Source organism: Haliotis rufescens, unplaced genomic scaffold (assembly GCF_023055435.1).
Source record: "Haliotis rufescens isolate VD_foot unplaced genomic scaffold, xgHalRufe1.0.p SCAF_6, whole genome shotgun sequence".
Taxonomy (NCBI): domain Eukaryota; kingdom Metazoa; phylum Mollusca; class Gastropoda; order Lepetellida; family Haliotidae; genus Haliotis; species Haliotis rufescens.
The window spans coordinates 29,365,264-29,378,407 of record NW_025964334.1 but is presented as its reverse complement, the minus strand read 5'-3'; the positions used below and the strand labels follow the sequence as shown (position 1 = coordinate 29,378,407).

General features: G+C 39.2%; 1 protein-coding gene across 1 annotated transcript in view; it reads right to left on the bottom strand.

Annotated features, from left to right (window-relative positions):
- The window catches only part of LOC124141045 (LIM domain only protein 3-like), a 177,802-nt gene extending 165,204 nt beyond the window's left edge, over nucleotides 1–12,598 (bottom strand). Inside the window, exon 1 of the mRNA XM_046508919.2 lies at nucleotides 12,542–12,598. The gene's annotated coding sequence lies outside the window, so the exon portion shown is untranslated. The remainder of the gene's footprint in view (nucleotides 1–12,541) is intronic.
- Nucleotides 12,599–13,144: the final 546 nt, after the last annotated feature.

Below are 13,144 nucleotides of genomic sequence, written 5' to 3'. Positions count from 1 at the left end.
AATGAAAGTAGTTGTGTGATTTATCAAACTTGCCGTTTCTTGGGATGTAAAACTGATATAGAAGGTTGATATGGAAGGTTAATATTAGTGGTTATTATTTGTGCATTTTCAGTAATGTCTTAATTGTGTTATGAGAATACATCCCGAGTCGTGACAGGGTCAAGACAAGAAACGTTATGTGTTGTTAGTGTCTGCATGTAACTGGTCATGCTGTGTTTCAGATTTGTTCTGGATTTTGGAAATACAAAGAAAGAAACGTAACATTGAAATAAAACTTTTAAAAAAGATCACATTTTGTAAGCAGTATTTAACTTTTAGAATTTTAAAGAAGTAATATTGTTTAATTTAGTTACTCAAAGATGAGCTAGTGAGATGTGAGTGAGTGAGTGAGTGAGTGGGTGGGTGGGTGAGTGAGTGGGTGAGTGGGTGAGTGAGTGAGTGAGTGAGTGAGTGAGTGAGTGAGTGAGTGAGTGAGTGAGTATTACTTATTGTAATAGCACACAGATTATTTGACAAGGAAAATTGCCCCTAACTATAGACTATTTTTTTTACATATAAAATAGCCATTTCTATAATCTGTATCATTTTTTAATTTTATGACAAAACAAATATTGAAATACAGAAACCAAAATCAGATATCTAATGACATGTTTTGTAGCTGTTACATGGCAATAGGTATTTGGCTACCATTTCAGATGCATCCTCTACTTCTTTGTATTATATAGAGGATATTACATGAGTGTTCATTTCATACTATGTTTACAACACAAGTGTCTATATAATACCAGAATTTAGGCACGAGTGTCGTAAACATAGTATGACATGAACATGAATATAATGTTCTATTTATTACTGAAGAAGATGTCTACATACAGAGACCAACTTTAGTGTTTACCTATAAGGACAGCAAGTCGCAACAGCAATGGAACCACAATTTTTCGAATGACGTCAACAATCTTCAGCTATGATGTTGTTTCTCGTGTGACGTCATTCCAACCTCACGTCACAATAAGATTCGAATGACGTCAACAAAGCACCCTGGATGACGGAAACAGTACACTGTTGTCTCGTGCCGTGATATGACCCTAGGGCACATATGACATATGTTTGCTCTCGTAGGTAATAAAATATCATATGACCTAGTACCTATGACCATCTAGAGGAGAGAGTATGGTTTTAAGCATCTTCCCTAGGCAAGGGAGTTAACTTACTCTAAAAGTCCAGTTTCCACCCTTGCCTAACTAGGCTGGAATTATATTTTAGCTGGACTAATGAGTCCATGCATAGTCAAATCAAAATCAGGTAACGAATCAACATCGGATTCGTAAACAACATGGATTTCAACGTGCAGATTTTGGTCAAATGCAGGATTTGCAAAGGATGTGTATAGATGTGAATAGAAGGGTCATAGAAGGGACAAAACTTGTAATTGCCACTTGTGGTGCTACGATTGAGCCTGGAAATTCCAGCCTAGTTCGATCAGCAAGGGTGGAAACTGGACTTTTACAGTCACTTAACTCCCTTGCCTTGGGAAGATGGGTTTTATGCCACTTTTAGCAATATTCCAGCAATGTGGGGACATGAGAAATAGGCTTCACGCTTTGTACCCTTGTGGGGAATCGAACCCGGTTCCTCTGCGTGACGAGCAAAATCCAATCTGGAGGAACATACAATAAATATTCTTGTACCAAGTGTCGACGCGGTATCGCGAATAGCTATCTTATTATCTGTTGTATAAATTATTTTACAATAAATTCATATTTTATTAAAACCAAAGTCTTACCTACAAACTGACATATTTTCAGTGTAGAATACTACATCATAAATGGAAAAATAACTCAAACAAGAAACGTTCAATCATTTACCTGCAACAAAGTTGGTGGGTTGCGGACAATATGTTGACATGTCAACAATTACAAGTCATGGTGATGTCCTTGGTGAAAGCAGACCACTGGACATAATTAGATTGTCCGACTCCACAGTTGATTAAACATACCATTAATGGCCTTAATCAGCTAATGAAGTCTCAAGGCAGTCTATGACCATTGTAGGTCAGTGTTGGAGGGCTCCCCTTGCCAATTACTGTCCCCCTAACCACATTGAGCCACCACAGAGAGGAGATAACCCCCTCAACAATCTACTTCAACTTCAACTTACAACCCTCCAGTAGCTCCAGTCATTCCAAAAGTCCACTCTTCCCATTGTTTCTTTCATTAACCTACAATTATCCTGTAGTGTGAGTGAGTGAGTGAGTTGGGTTTAACAGTATTCCAGTTATATCGCGGCGTGTCAGCTTAATGTGGGAGGAAAGCCCGAAGTGATGCAGGTCTCAGACGTTTACCACTTTTGTGAAACCCACGAGCACCGGTATGATGCTCGTAAAACCTAGAAACATAATCGGGGCGAACCAGGATTCGAACCCACGATCATAGGTTTCTGGCGTGCCCAAGGGACGCAACTCTGCACAGCGAATCGCTGCGCCTTAGACGACTGGGCCACCCGTGGCCCCTCCTGTAGTGTGAGTGAGTATGGTTTTATGCCGCCTTCACCAATATTCCAGCAATATCACAGCGGGGAACACCAGAAGGGGCTTGACATACTGTACCCATGTGGGGAATCGAACCCGGGTCTTCAGGGTGAAGAGCTTTAACCACTAGGCTACCCCACACCCCTCTTGAGTATTGCTTAATACTACTCATAATAACAATCCAGTCATATAACAATGTGTCAGCTTGATGTGGGAGTAAAAGGGTGAAGGGTGGAGAGAGAGAGCAGGGGAGAAGAGTGGTGGGAGGGTGAGTGGAAGGAAGGAGGGAGGGAGAAAGGAAGAGAAGAGATAAAGAGGAAGGAGAAGGGAAGAGGAGTAGGGTGAGTGGAAGGACAGAGGGAGGGAGAGAGGAAGAGAAGAGATAAAGAGGAAGGAGAAGGGAAGAGGAGTAGGGTGAGTGGAAGGATGGAAGGAGAGAGGGAAAGGGAAGAGAAGAGATAAAGAAGAAGGGAAGAGGAGTAGGGTGAGTGGAAGGATGGAGGGAGGGAGAGAGGAAGAGAAGAGATAAAGAGGAAGGAGAAGGGAAGGGGAGTAGGGTGAGTGGAAGGACAGAGGCAGGGAGAGAGGAAGAGAAGAGATAAAGAGGAAGGAGAAGGGAAGAGGAGTAGGGTGAGTGGAAGGATGAGGGGAGGGAGAGAGGAAGAGAAGACATTAAGAGGAAGGAGAAGGGAAGGGGAGTAGGGTGAGTGGAAGGACAGAGGGAGGGAGAGAGGAAGAGAAGACATTAAGAGGAAGGAGAAGGGAAGGGTAGTAGGGTGAGTGGAAGGACGGAGGGAGGGAGAGAGGAAGAGAAGACATTAAGAGGAAGGAGAAGGGAAGGGGAGTAGGGTGAGTGGAAGGACGGAGGGAGGGAGAGAGGAAGAGAAGACATTAAGAGGAAGGAGAAGGGAAGGGGAGTAGGGTGAGTGGAAAGATGGAAGGAGAGAGGAAAGGAGAAGAGATAAAGGAGAAGGGAAGAGGAGTAGGGTGAGTGGAAGGATGGAGGGAGAGAGAGAATGGGAAGAGAAGAGATAAAGAAGAAGGGAAGAGGAGTAGGGTGAGTGGAAGGATGGAGGGAGGGAGAGGGAAGAGAAGACATAAAGAGGAAGTAGAAGAGAAGAGATAAAGAAGAAGGAGAAGAGAAGAGGAGTAGGGTGAGTGGAAGGATGGAGGGAGAGAGAGAAAGGCAAGAGAAGAGATAAAGAAGAAGGGAAGAGGAGTAGGGTGAGTGGAAGGATGGAGGGAGAGAGAGAAAGGGAAGAGAAGAGATAAAGAAGAAGGGAAGAGGAGTAGGGTGAGTGGAAGGATGGAGGGAGGGAGAGGGAAGAGAAGACATAAAGAGGAAGTAGAAGAGAAGAGATAAAGAAGAAGGAGAAGAGAAGAGGAGTAGGGTGAGTGGAAGGACAGAGGGAGAGAGGAAGAGAAGACATAAAGAGGAAGGAGAAGAGAAGAGATAAAGAAGGAGAAGAGAAGAGGAGTAGGGTGAGTGGAAGGACAGAGGGAGAGAGGAAGAGAAGACATAAAGAGGAAGGAGAAGAGAAGAGATAAAGAAGAAGGAGCAGGGAAGAGGAGTAGGGTGAGTGGAAGGATGGAGGAAAGCAAGGGGAGAAGGGGAGGGGTAAGGCGGGGGGAGAGAGAGGGATAGAGCGAGAGTTCGAAATACCAAACTTTTTATGATCTGTTATACATATAGCAATCTGCCTGTTCATTGATTGAAGCTTTCAAATTACAAGTCATCTCCATCTTAACACATAACACTCACTTGAAAGTAACTTCCTCAAGTTTCCTAAGTTCAGTTACAAAACATACCTTGCAGAGGTGATGGAGATATTGTGATACCTTGAAACCTCCAAATATATTCTTTCTGCTGGAGTCATTGGTTTCAACAAGTTCTAACATTTATTATGTTAACAATGACAGAAGTGACATATTTCTAACCACAAGACTTCCCCCATTATGTCCATCGTCACCAGAATCAATGGCAAGTGCCACACAAGTCTTCTCAACATGACAAGCCACTTGTTAAAGACGCATAGAGCCAACTAGCTCCTAAACTGCCTATTCTTAATGATGTCTTCACTGAATATAATAGTATAAGCACCAATTATTTCCTAGCTTGGCCAAAAAGTCACGTCATAATTGCCGTTCAGCCTATCCTTGCCAAGGGGAATAAGAATCTTTTGAAGTCAACATTTCATCCGAAATATCTCTCGCCTCTCCCAGTTTACCTCTCAAACCTCTGATTCTAATCTTAAAAATTTTACAGATCGGCTGACAACCATGGCTAATTTGGCACTTTGGCCAGAAGCTTTGCAGAAATTCCTCGAAACTTTTCACACTAATTAGACCCCTGTCTAAATAAAAGGCTTTCTATCAATTTCCCAATAGTGCGGCTAACAAGGCGTCCATGTATAGCTTCCTCTTTAATTACAGCCAATTTTCTCATGCTTCTAGTTAGCTCAACATATGGTGCGCTGCTCTCGTCAAGTAAATCACCCGAGTGGCGGAATTGCAGGCAAAAATGGCTATTTAGTAGCCAGTTAATGCACGAGAAGTTTCCTTGTTATCCCCTTAGTTTTTATACAAATCTTTGCGTATGTCGAGAAACGATGGGCCTCTGTGAATGGGATTGAAATGAGAACAAGCTTGTTAGTGAACCTGACATGGGTACTTACATGCCAATCTCCACTACGAGGATATGAAAATTCACACCAATTATCGTAATTAGGAACATGTTAATTTGTACTCCAAAGGCCTCATTGTCTTTGACTGTGTCATTATAGGCTTGAGAGACACGGATCAAAGCGACATCAGTAGAATTGATGAAACTGATTACTGATTGTTATCACCATTAAACTTGGAATGTTTTCTTAATAATCCATGTACAAAAGAAATAGTTTAACTTGTTTCGCACATGGGACTGGAGCTATGGATGAGCACGACTCTAAAGCCATCTCACTGAGTGACCCTGATAACACTTCCAAGAATAAATACTTCTATTGCGTGTCTTTCTGTTCCAAAACATGATTTCATTCACTTATGAATAGGAAGCAAATGAAATCATCAAGCAAATAAATTGAATCTTGCTTCTTTAATTGCTTTTGTTCAAATGTATAAAATGTCTGATTTTCCTAGAAGTGTTGTCATTTGAGATTCTGTTTAATGAGCAAAAACAGTTCCAATTAGAATGGCACACAACACAGTAAGCAGCTGACAATAAATAGCCAAACTCAACTGGAACCTGGAATGGTGTCTGCAGGCCACCATCTTGCTAACATAATCAGGAGTTCAGGAACAGTGTGGAATGTTTCTGGCCCTCTGCTATTATTTCCTTGTTTCAAAGACAAGAGACAGTACAGCAAGATAAATGTATAGCACCAGAAGTGAGTGTGTGGGGGGATGGTTGAGTGAGTGGTTGAGTGGGTGAGTGAGTGGTTGAGTGGGTGGTTGATTGAGTGAGTGGTTGTGTGGATGGTTGAGTGGATGGTTGAGTTGATGGTTGAGTGGTTAAGTGGGTGGTTGATTGAGTGAGTGAGTGGTTGAGTGGGTGGTTGATTGATTGAGTGGTTGAGTGGGTGGTTGATTGAGTGAGTGGTTGTGTGGATGGTTGAGTGGTTAAGTGGGTGGTTGATTGAGTGAGTGGATGAGTGGGTGGTTGAGTGGTTAAGTGAGTGGCTGATATTTGTTTGTTTGTTGTTTAACGCCGCACTCAGCAATATTCCAGCTATATGACGGCGGTCTGTAAATAATCTAGTCTTGACCAGACAATCCAGTGATTAATATCATGAGCATCCATCCACGCAATTGTGACAGATGACATGTATCAACCAAGTCAGCGAGCCTGACCACCCGATCCAGTTAGTCGCCTTTTAAACAAGCATAGTCACCTTTTACTGCAAGCATGGGTTGCTGAAGACCTATTCTACCCCGGATCTTCAAGGGTCCGTGTGAGTGGTTGAGTGAGTGAGTGGTTGAGTGAATGAGTGTAGATACAGCAAGATAAATGGATGAAAATCTCAAAACCATAACAATTTCCCACTTGACCTGAACATCAGTAGTTTGTTTGCAGAAATGTATTTTAAAATATTTGATTTCCTTTTCAAGGCTATTCACAAGTAGATTACCTTTCTTCAAATGTAAAATACTAAATAATTGTACTTTCAAGTTAATATTTGTTTGTTTATAAGGAAATATTTTCTGGATTTACTTAAAACGTGGCTGTCCCTCAGCTGGACCAGAATAAAAAATAAGACCTAATCTATATCTAAATATTATAAAAATGTAACAAATATTGTTTTTCAGACTCTCAAATGAACATTAACTACATGTATCCCATAATTATCTAAAACCTAATTGAAAAAAAAATAAATTAGGTAAAAGAAGATGTCACTCAAAAGGCACTAAACTCCGTTACAACGTACCAATACTAAAAAAATAACTGCGCTATAGGAGATAACTCTCATACGCTTCCTCTTTTGGCAACATGTGTATGAAGATCATCTGCAGGTGATAGATCGATACCACATTTATGTAAAATGTTCAAGCCAATGACATCAAGATATGTCTGTTAATTAAAGTATGTTTTCTAAGCCTCAACTCTGTTACACTGTCTACAGATCTATATCTCATTCTAATTTCCTTCACTTTTCCAAGAGAAATTGGTTAGTAAGACAATGTTAGCAATGAGTATTTTAATTTCCATAAAAAGCAAAGCATGGTGGGATATGAGCCATTTATATAAGTAAGGTTTCTCAACTCCGTTACACTCAACTAATGCTGTACAGCCTAACGGAGAGGAAACATTTGTGCATCTGCACAATTTCGATAGTTATTGTCAGTACATAGCTTTGTTTTTCTTCAAGAATATTTTATTTTATTTTAACCCTATACCTGACAAATAATTTTCCCACAGTCAGTTAAATAAGAACTTTTTTTTCAAAATAGTCACTCAGACTGCTCTGATGTTTCTGATGAACAAAATGTTAGGACCTATGCTAAATGTGGATTTGATACTATTGATAACGCTCTTTCAGACAGTGTACTAATTATTGAAGACAGAACTGTTGTTTGTCACATTGATGGGAGTGCCTGGCTATTGTGTTTTGGCTGCAGAAAGCAATTTCATTATGCATGTATAAACAACGTATTTTCGGACAGTGTTGATGTTATGATTGATCTGAAATTTAATCATTACAATTGTGAGTTTTGTAACTATATTATAGTGATCTAAAATGGCATTTTAAGCAGCTTTGTGTTTATTTATTTCAACGTCTATACAAAGGGTTGAACATTAGTAATTTTGTAGACCCACTTTTGTATGCCATTACTGCAGTAACTGGCTTATAAACCATGAGTACCAAAGTTCTAACAAGTAACACAATACAGTGCATGTACTCCGTTACAACAAACTCAACTCTGTTATGTCAGGAATTTTTTAATAGATGATTTCTTTTGACAACTGACGAAAAACTTTGTTGCTTTTATGAGTTTTAACTTTAGATTAGGATTAATGATAATATATGTTGTGACAAAAGATGAAAAATACTATATTTTGGATACCGTCTTTCATGTAAATGACTTTGTTGTCTTGGCAAACTTTTGAAATATGGAGCGAGCACTTACAAATGTCCAATCATACATTTTATTTAGCCAGTTTCAATTTGTATTAACACTGAATTGTATTCACACTTAAAGTTAATTGCTGAATATGATTTTATATTTCAAAGCAACCTAGCGCTATTAAACTTACTTTCCATTTTGTGATCCGTAACGGAGTTGAATGTCCTAGCGGATTAGGCTAATTCATTAATTATTTTCTAATTAATTAAACACATCAATGCACTGCATTGAACTAGAAAGTACTTCTCAAGTATCATACTCTCTAATATCAAGAGAAAAATTATATTAGGGACACTTTTATTTTTGCAAGTTGATAATCAGAAAATTTGTCGGTTTTGAGATTTTTACCCACTTGTTGTTCCCCTTCCTGGCAGTCAGCATTAAGGGGCTCAAACAAGGATTGGTCGGACTCGGAGTCAGTATTCTGTGTATGAATGAGTTATTCATGTTAAACTGCTGCATCATATCTCATTTAGTTAGCAAATGTGGAGCACTATAAACTCGGCATTTGGCCAGACTAGTACAACTATAGTCTGGAAGGTAATTAAAGGTACCGACGTTTACTACAATATCTGAAAAACTATCGGACCTACTCCAGTCAAAGTTGGTATGAGATTATTAAACAGTCATACATAACTGGATATTACATTTAAAGACAATCGGTGCATGAATAAAAAATCTGTCTATTTAGCTATAACTATATTTCATCAACAACCAGACCTATTCGTCACGGTTGGTCGAACATTCATTGAAACAACCATCTGCATAATGCTACCCCTGCATCACAGGGCCATATGACACAGTTGAACCAATCAACTCAACTCGAAAGAGTGCACGGGAATCACGCACGCATGAATACGGTGTTAGCGTTGGGCGTCTCAATGTGTGTGATTCCCATGCACCCTTTTGAGTTATCAATCAATTATTTTCTACATATATAACTTTCAATCAGTCACCTTTTTATAATATTCCTTTGTATTTGACAATGTATCAGTATATATAGCATGTTAATTAAATATTAATCACCTTTAGTTGATTTTTCTGTATATTCTGTAAACTGTTTGGTTGTCATAGAAACATATTCATCGGTTGATGTGAAGGCCAGCCCTGGAGTGACATCCTGTCTGTCTCACAGCTGTGAGAAACAATGCTATGGAAAATTACCAGTCAAACTTTTGTATTTGATGTCTTGAAAAGCATTAATTTAATATTTCAGCTTTTCAGGTAAATATGTGTAATTGATGCAAAGGAATTTATCTGTTGAAGTCACTTGCTAACACCAGCAGATCCAAATGAAATCTTTAGACTAGGTGTGCGCTTTCATGCATTGATTGTTGCCCCAGTGAAAATACTTTGAAGACAGAGTTAGCAGTCTTTGAAAAAATTAAATTTGAATTGTTATCAAACAGAAAGCTCATACCATAATACGCCTTTTAAGGTCCAGGTATATCTGAAGTTTGTAGTTTGACCCTGTTGAAACTTAATGCATAGAGGGATCTTCCTTGTGTGGAGGCTCACTCACATGAGGCGCCACAATTTGCTGTGCAGAGTTACATCCTTTTGATGTACCAGGATCCTGTCAAAGTGGATTTGAATTCAAGATTTACCGATTATGATTGTTGGTTTGAAAGCACCTGTAAATATCTGTGACCTGCAGCACTTTCTCTTTCATTAGACCGACTGCCTCTGCAATATTGTGGATAGAGTGTCTGTTCAGAAAGAGGAAGGGTGGTGATTCTTGACCACGTCATACCAAAAGACATTAACAGATGGTACTTATTGTTACCCTATCTGGCGCTCGGCATTAAGGGGCTAAAACAAGGACTGGTCAGCTTGGAATCAGTATGCCGTGATATTGCCGGAATATTGCTAAAAGCAACATAAAACTCAACTTACTCTCTCCCTCAATCCACCATTTTGTATTCTTTCACTAATGAGTGTATCATTAACAATGTTGTATGCAAAAAATTCAATATTGAATACACTGAATTTTTTTAAAGAACTCTAAATAATAAGACTGCATGGTATTATCAGTATACTTCAATACACTTTTCAAACGCATAATATTGCAATAATTTTTCTGTGTTCCAGCATAATGTGTAAAAACAATATTACAAGTTGTCTTATTATTTGTATCATCTAACCTATAATGTACACATATATTCATTCATGTATGATGTTTCCCTTTGAAATTGATTGACAAAGGGCGGAAACGCAAAGTCATTTTTCACAACTCCCCTGTTTCCATGACTACGAAGTGCCAGTGACTGACCATACTGAGTAATAGGGGTGTCACGATAAATCGAAAAAGTGATATATTGCTATTTGTAAGCACTTAAAGTCAGTAAATCGATTGTTAAATCAGTTTCCGATCAATAGTATCGATTTCAGTAAGGAATATCGATAGTTTCGATTGTACATGCAATGCTGTTCAAATTTGTTTTTCTTTTGATCATGAGTGGTAGTAATTTACACATGGTAATGTGGAAGATTCTTTTTCTTAAATTTTTAGGGTAAAGAAAAAACAAATCAGTCATATCTCAAACTTTACTTTTTATTTGTTGTTATGGTTATCACATTCAAAGGAAACTTCAGTTCCAAGGTTTAATTCAACTCTAAAATCCATCTAAAATGATACACTCAATAGTTGCTTGCAATATCAACAGTTATCGCAATAGTTTCTTTCAATATCAATAGTTATCGCAATAGTGATTTCCAGACCAATAATCACCCGTACTGAGTAATATTTACTTTATATACCATTCCAGTTCAATATGTGCTAGGGATTGTGGACATATTTTGGACTCAAGTTCAATTCAACTTCCGGCTTGGTATTCATATATCAGCAGCAGAATAGCTTTGACAATCTTAGAGACACCTGTCACACTAATAGAACTTCAATTGAAAGAGTAAAAACATAGGGTTTAAAAGAACATGACAATAGATTACAAAGCCAGATCATTTGACATTGATTGAAATACATGACAGGTGGTAATTCGAAAATAATTTTGGCGGTCACACTGACCCAATGATTGATTTTAGCAACATACAATAAGCTGTTATGATATGCTACTGGTTGATGTCAGTGTTGATTCTCCGCTGATCGTATTTTGTTTTTGTTTTGTTTGTTGTTTAATGCTGCACTCAGCAATATTCCAGCTATATGACAGCAGTCTGTAAATAATCGAGGCTGGACCAGACAATCCAGTGATTGACATCATGAGCATCGATCTACTCAATTGGGTACGATGACATGCATCTACCAAGTCAGAGAGCCTGACCACCCAATCCCTGTAGTCGGCTCTTACGACAAGCACAGTCGCCCGCTGATTGTAATTGACACTTACTGAGGTTCACCAATCTGTACAGGTAAGGGCACTGTAGTGACAGTTTTATTATTACAGATACAGCGTTTTATTCACTGCTGAAGGTGAATGAAGTGAGACTAGTTGGTTCCTTATGTAAGAATATATGTTCACTAACGCTGTTAATTCTTCATACAGAATTTGTTATGTGCATGGCTTTTGTATGATAAATAATGATACCTCCAGAGTGGCAAATAATAGCCCATCCCACTGTCCATGAGGGGGTTAATTTTACGAAGGACGGGTGAAGAACTCACTCACTCACTCACTCACTCACTCACTAACTCACTCATTCACTCACTCAACAATCAATCAACCACCTTCTTAACCACTCAACCATCCACCCACACACTCCTGATCCTATAAAAGCCACTATACCATTTTGTAATGTTATTTGGTATGACGCGGACAAGGATCGAACCCCTGACCTTCAACTCTCCAGGCGGACGCTTTACCACGTAGTATATCTGACTAAAAAGAAAATCTGTGAAATATTCCTGGTTATTTAACCTCCTGTCATTAACAGAATCTCCCTAGCATTTAATATATCACATGCTCCAGTCACAATATGGTCGACACAACGTCGACATGACATTTTATTTACTTACATACCGGGATCGTCATCGAGAAGTTAAAGGCCTCAGAGACATTGACGTTAAAAAGAAGACATGACAAACATCAAATAGTTTCCCCCAAGCCTTACAAGTGATTGAATGAGTTTGGATTAATGCTGCTTTGAACAGTATTTAAGTTATATATCACAGTTTGTCGGAAAGCGAGTGATGCAGGTTTCTGACATTTACCCAGGAGTGAAACCACCATGGGTATGGTGCTGACAACCCTATAAATATAATTCAGGAGAATCTGGGATTCAACCCACACTCACAGGTTCCTGGCACGCCTAAGGGATGCAACTCTGCACAGTGAACAGTGGCACCTCAGACAACTGTACCATCCATGACACTATGCTATGATATTGAGTTGAGATGGATTGGTAAAGGAGGTTACTTGAAAACAATTATTAACTCACTTTGGATGCCATTGTTGGAAGATATCCTACATTCAGCAGTGAAAGCAGACTATGTGGTCTTTTGTACCTGAAATAGAATATATACAGTATACCCATAACAGAAGAAACAATCGATACATAGAGAACCTCACTAGGGCTGGGACAAGTCCAAATTTACTACCCGGGTACCCACGCCCCTATTACCCGGCCCTACCTGGGTACCCACTGTAGGTCTCAGGAGATGTCTCAAAATGTCCGATTGGGAACATTTTTAGCATAGCCCTGTCAAAACATATTTAGATACATGTATAAAACACTCTAGTCATTCATACACTGAAGTTGAATTAAGTTGTATCTATATTCAACCATTTGAAAAGTCAGAAGAAATGGGTGCACAGTCAGAAAGAAATGTGAACATTAGTGACTTGTAGTGTAACCATAGAGTTCTAGATAACTTTTGTCATTAAACAATATATCACGTGACTAACCACGGGTCCGGGTAGTTCCGTGGGTACCCTGGTCCTACTCAGTACCCACCTGACCCGGGTACCCGAATAACCCGTCCCAGCCCTAAACCCCACCCTCATGTCTTTTGTTATCAGATTTATCAACACCAGTCGATAA